General features: G+C 41.2%; 1 long non-coding RNA gene across 1 annotated transcript; it reads left to right on the forward strand.

Annotated features, from left to right (window-relative positions):
* Positions 1 to 2,537: 2,537 nt before the first annotated feature.
* On the forward strand, positions 2,538 to 5,430 carry LOC130253728 (uncharacterized). Its single transcript, XR_008840602.1, has 2 exons — positions 2,538 to 3,113; positions 4,605 to 5,430. It is a non-coding gene; the product is annotated as an uncharacterized LOC130253728 (long non-coding RNA).

Here is a 5,430-nt window from a genome sequence, read left to right on the forward strand (position 1 = left end):
CCCAAAAAAACCCCAAAAATTACCAAAAGCCCCCCCAAGAAATGCCCAAAAAAAAACCCCTAGAAATACCCGAAAAAAAACCCCAAAATCACATAACCTGGCTGCCAAAGGTGTGAAAAATACCCCCCAAAACACCCCAAAAATATCTCCAAAAAAATCCCCCAAAAATCCGAAAAAACTCCAAAAAAATTCCCCCAAAAATTCCCAAAACCCCCTCCAAAAAAACCCCAAAAAATCCTAAAAACACCCAAAAAAACCACCCAAAAATCACCCCAAAAAATCCCCAAAAAAACCCAAAAAAAATCCCCGAAAAAAAAACCCAAAAAATTACAAAAAAAAAAAAAACCCAAAACATTTCCCCAGCAAAATCGCCGCAAAAATTCCCCAAAAACTACCAAAAATATCCCCAAAAACCCCAAAAATCTCCTGGACCTGGCCGAAAAAGGTGAGGAGAAACCCCAAAAAACTACCCAAAAAAACCAGCCAAAACCACCCCAAAACATCCCCAAAAATATCCCCAAAAATTACCAAAAACCAAAAAAAAATTACCAAAAAAACCATTTGGAGCTGGCAGGAAAAGGTGAGAAAAAAACATCAAAAACCTACCCAAAAAAAAATCTCCAAAAATTACCAAATGCCGAAAAGAAAACCCCCAAAAAATCCCCAAAAATTACCAGATACATCCCCAAAAAAACCCCAAATCACAGCTGGAGCTGGTGGCCAAAGGGGAGAAAAACCCTTCAAAAAATCCCCCAAAAAATTCCCAAAAAAATTCCCACAAACATCCCAAAAAATTTCCCCCAAAAAATTCCCAAAAACGTCTCAAAAAACCCCCAAAAATTCCCAAAAAATATCCTCAAAAAATTACGAAAAACCTCCCAAAAATTATCAAAAAAATTCCTCCAAAAAATCGCCAAAAAACCCCCCAGAAATCAGCTGGAGCTGGCGGCCAAAGGGGAGAAAAAACCCCCAAAAAATACCCAAATATCCCCAAAAACTTACCAAAAAAAATCCCCAAAAAATCCTCAAAAATTAAAAAAAAAAAAAAAAAAAAAAAAAAAATCCCCAAAAAAATATCCCCCCAAAAATCCCCAAAAACCCCAAAACCACCCAGAAAATATGCCCAAAGAAAACCAAAAACCTCCCGAAAATTGATCAATAAAATCACCTGGAGCTGGCAGGCAAAAGTGAGAAAATAACCCCAAAAACTACCTAAAAAACACCCAATAACACCCAAAAATATCCCCAAAAATTACTAAAACCCCCCAAAAAAAAATTCCCCAAAAAAATCGCCAAAAAGTCCCCCAAAATTACCAAAAATATCCCCCAAAAAACCCCCAAAACCACCTGGAGCTGGCCGCCAAAGGAAAGAAAATAAACCCAAAAAACTCTCAAAAAACCCTAAAAATACCCCAAAAAATCCCCTAAAATTACCAAATCCCCCCCCCCCAAAAAAATCCCAAAAAAAAAACCCTAGAAACACCCCAAAAAAATCCCCCAAAATCACTCTAACCTGGCGGCCAAAGGTGAGAAAAAAACCCAAAAAACACCCCAAAAATATCCCCAAAAATTGCCAAAACCTTTAAAAAAATCCCCAAAAAAATTCCCAAAAAAATTCCCTAAACATCCCAAAAAATTTACCCCCAAAAATTCCCAAAAACCCCACAAAAATCCCAAGAAAGTCTCAAAAAACCCCAAAACCACCCAAAAAATATCCTCAAAAAATTACCAAAAACCCCCCAAAAATTATCAAAAAACCACCTGGAGCTGGCAGGAAAAGGTGAGAAAAAAACATCAAAAACCTACCCAAAAAAACATCTCCAAAAATTACCAAATGCCAAAAAAAAAAAAAACCCAAAAAATCCCCAAAAATTACTAGAAACATCCCCAAAAAAACCCCAAAACACAGCTGGAGCTGGTGGCCAAAGGGGAGAAAAACCCTTCAAAAAATCCCCAAAAACCCCACAAAAATTACCAAAAAAATTCCCCCAAACAGTCGCCAAAAATTAGAAAAAAATCCCCCAAAAAAATCCCCCCAAAAATTCCCAAAAACTCCAAAAAATCTCCCAAAAAATCCCAAAAAACAACTCAAAAAACCCCCAAAAATTACCAAAAATATCCCCCAAAAATCACCTGGACCTGGCTGCAAAAGTTGAGAAAAATCCCAAAAAACTACCCAAAAAACCAGCCAAAAACACCCCAAAAATATCCCCAAAAATTACCAAAAACCAAAAAAAAAAATTCCCCAAAAATTCCCAGAAACATCCCAAAAATTTCCCTCAAAAAATTCCCAAAAAACCCCACAAAAAATCCAAAAAATCCCCCAAAAAACCCCAGAACCACCCAAAAAAATCCTCAAAAAATTACCAACAACCCCCAAAAATTATGTAAAAACCACCTGGAGCTGGCAGGGAAAGAGAAAATAACACCCAAAAACTACCCAAAAAACACCCCAAAACACCCAAAAAATATCCCCAAAAATTACCAAAGAGCCAAAAAAAATCCCCCCCCAAAAAATCCCCAAAAATCACGTTCAGCATTACCTAATGGCCAGTTTCTTTCAGAATTTACAAAGGTATCTGTACAAACTATATTTTAGCATAATATATTTGTATACTTTATTGATGATAACTAATACATTAATAAAGCACATATTATACAGTAAACAACAAAAATAATTTCAGTGAAGATATTTAGAACTAAATGAGATTTTAATTGGGATACTTTTGTAACTACTCTCCCTACATGAGAGCTGCCTCAGGCTGGATGAGTGTGAGGATATCCAGTTATTCCTTTGGGCTTGGTGCATGGCAGGGTGCAGAGCTCATGGCAAATCTTGTTTAAACACTTTTATTATCAAAATATTTTAAAGCACAGACTGAAGAAATAACATACGAAAGTCTATTGCAAGCCTAGGTACAAGCTGTCCTTATTATTGACGGATGTTTTGTCAAACCACTCTGAGGACAGAGTATGTCCCAAAAGCTTCGCTAACCCTTGTCTTCTGCTGGTAGGGCAGCGTCCTAGCCTGGGTCTCACAGGCTGTGTGGAGATTCCTTCCTGGAGCAGTGTCCCCCCCTGAGGATGAGCCAGAGATTGGGACATTGGACCAGGTAAGGATGTTTTTCTCATTAGTCATTGTTTTTGCTGGCTTTAATGACACGGCTGCAGTGTTCCTTCAGACGTTGTGCCCTGCAACAGCAGTTCCAGCTCCTGAGCTGGGCAGGGTACAGTTCTGGGGAGGGGCTCATCAGTGTCCATTTAAATCAATCATTTGTTTTATTTCCATCAGTCTCTCAAGTTTGCTGCCCTCGGTCCCTCGGGACAGAGCTGCACAAAGGCTCCGTCCTGTCTGTACAAAATCCTGGGCAGTGTTTCCAGCAGCAGAGACTGGAGGCGTAAGGGGCTGCCTTTTGAGCCTCGTTCTTCCCTTGGGTTTTACAAAGGGTGACAGACTCTGCCCTTAAGGATCCAATGTTTATTTTGAACATTGATCCTACAGCTGGACAGTTCAGGTAACAGGGGTTCGAGTCAGTTCTTGGACCCAACGCAGATTTTTTTTCCACAAATACCAACTGAACTTCTTGAGATAGCACACAGATGATGCACTGGAACTTTGGGATTCATAGTAAGTGTTGCCAGGTGATTTTGGGAGGTTGAACTGAAGTGATCCCATGGCTGAGAGCTGCATCTCCCCTGCTGCTGGCAGAGGAGGCAGAAGTGGGACAGGACACCTCCTCCATTCCTTGGTTCCACAAAATCCTGTGTTTTTCTTCCCGGGGCTGCTGTGGATGTTGATTCTGTGAGTTCCAGATAGAGGCTATGCTTACTGTGGCATGGAGATTGGTGTCACACAGGACCTGCTCCTTCATCTAGGACGTTTTACTGAGGATGTTGTTCCAAAGGAAATGTCCCTTTATGCGGAAGGTTCTGCTGTGGCCCTTGTACCAAGAGACCTGATACTGCATGTGGAATGTGTTACTGAGGATGCTACAGACACCTGGGCTTTTATGTGGGAAGTTTTACTGAGGATTTTGTTACAAGGGAAGTGGTCCTTCATGTGTGCAGTTTTACTTCCCTGTCAAAAAGCCTTGGGAATGCTCAGGAACACAGCGTGCAATATTTGACCTCTGAAATGGGTCCTGTTTGGTCTAAAATACCCATTTTTTACCAGTTTGTGGTTTTTCTGCCCTTGGAGAAGTGTGAGGCTAACTAGTCAGGTTGGAGTCTGAGCAGTACTCCCAGGGCTGCTGCTTTGGGATGTAATGTGGAACCCAGCAATATTCCTGCTCTGCAAACATGGGAGGGAGTGGAACAGCAAGTGGCAAAGCTGGGCTTTGCTCCTTAAATCCCACAACACCTGGCTTTAAGTTCCATCAGCCAGAGGAGGGAATGAACCCTGGTGTATATGTGCTTATTTTGACAAGCCTTGTATGTGCTTACGCTTGGAGCTGCCCTGCCCTGGCACATAGTCACGGTTAGGTAGAGCAGCTGTAAAACCTTATTGTTGATCTCTTTTCCATGGGATTTTGGGTAGTAAATGTGTGGGGGTATCTCCTAACTGTCAGGTAAATCCTCATTGACCTCCTCCCATTGTCTCGCAGGTCCCCAAGGCAGATACCCGTCTCCACAGTTGCCTACGCAGCCGCTTTTCCCGGAATCTACAGTTCGATTTCAAAGACTAGCAGCTGGAAGATGCGTTCAAGTATCCTCTTCAGTGCAGCGTTTCAAGTAAGGATTGCAGTCAGCGTGTCAGCTGAAGATTGTGCGACTGTTTATGTCTGTCTGTGAGAGCTCACATCTGTCTGCTGATGCTTGCGTCAGCCTGTGTGAGTGTGCTGACTGGTTCTAACCTTGTGTGTACAACTTTTACCTTTCAGGTTTTTCAATTAATTTTTACATGTAGAATAAAAAAAACCCAGCTGGGGTTTTGGGTTTTTTTTCCCCCCGGCTGGGTTTTTTATCCTCGGTCCCAGCCGGTCTGCGAGGTGACGTTCATGGTCAAAGTTAGGGCGTAGACCGTCCAGGGACCGGGGTTTTCGTCAGGCAGGAGGGTTTTTCCGATGCTCCCGGGAACCACGAGAGCGACAGTGAGTCGCAGGTAAGCCTAAAGAGTTGCATGTGGCGGATGAGAGTTTAGTTTTCTGTGTGCCAATTGTCTTTTGGATTTCCTGTATAAATAAAACAAACTGCGGTCAACAGTTCTGAAATAGGAGGATGGATATATCGTGTTAATATGTATTTGGCTTGCAGTCAATGGTATTGTGCATTTGCTGCTTCATTTCCATGTATTGCTCTATATGTGAGTTTGCATTTAACAGCGTGTATATGGATTGTATTTGTAATTCAATTTGTATCTGTACTTGCCTTTGTATACATTGTTCGGCTGTGTTTTGATGAAGTGTAAATAAAAAAATTTAATTCAATAAA

Source organism: Oenanthe melanoleuca, chromosome 5 (genome assembly GCF_029582105.1).
Source record: "Oenanthe melanoleuca isolate GR-GAL-2019-014 chromosome 5, OMel1.0, whole genome shotgun sequence".
Taxonomy (NCBI): domain Eukaryota; kingdom Metazoa; phylum Chordata; class Aves; order Passeriformes; family Muscicapidae; genus Oenanthe; species Oenanthe melanoleuca.